Consider the following 579-nt stretch of genomic DNA (forward strand, 5'->3'; position numbering starts at 1 on the left):
CTCAAAAAAAAAAAAAAAAAAAAAAAGAAAGAAAAGAAAAGAAAAGAAAAATAATAAAAAAGGGAATATTGCTCATCCAAGCCAAATGCCCAGGCAGGAATATTTTTAATTGCCGGGTTTCCTTTCTCAGGTCCCCCTCCCCGCCCGCCCCACGCACAGACAAAAGAAGCTTAGCTTGCGTGACCCAGAGCGTAAGAAGTAAGAATAATGATACATTAAGAGAGTTCAATAGGCAAAACCTACTTGCAGCCAACAGTCCCCATCTTCTTAAATAGGAAAATCTGTCGCTTCTGCCACCACCAAGCATAATAGCTCTCCTGCTGTCAGACCTGCGCCGAGCTCTGCAGCTCCAGCGCCTGCCGGGGGATGCCACGCTACCCTTGCGCATCAAATGGAGTTTTAAGCCTTATGGCTGCGAGACTCGTGCAACCCCAGAAAGAGGAACAAAAATACACCCTCCCTTCGCTCATGCGGAACCCCCCCGGCTCCCTTTGTTGAGCATCCCTCTCTCCCCGCCGCCGTTACTATCGCAGCCGGCGCTGCGCAGCCAGCCCGGCACCTTCGTGCCGCTCGGCGGCT

General features: G+C 50.9%; 1 protein-coding gene across 4 annotated transcripts in view; it reads right to left on the minus strand.

The window, feature by feature from the left end:
* NOL4 (nucleolar protein 4) overlaps positions 1 to 579 on the minus strand; it is a 195,958-nt gene that overhangs the window by 194,637 nt on the left and 742 nt on the right. The gene's annotated exons all lie outside the window — the stretch shown is intronic.

The sequence above is a fragment of the Charadrius vociferus genome, unplaced genomic scaffold (genome assembly GCF_000708025.1).
Source record: "Charadrius vociferus isolate BGI_N301 unplaced genomic scaffold, ASM70802v2 scaffold23, whole genome shotgun sequence".
NCBI classification, from domain to species: Eukaryota; Metazoa; Chordata; class Aves; order Charadriiformes; family Charadriidae; genus Charadrius; species Charadrius vociferus.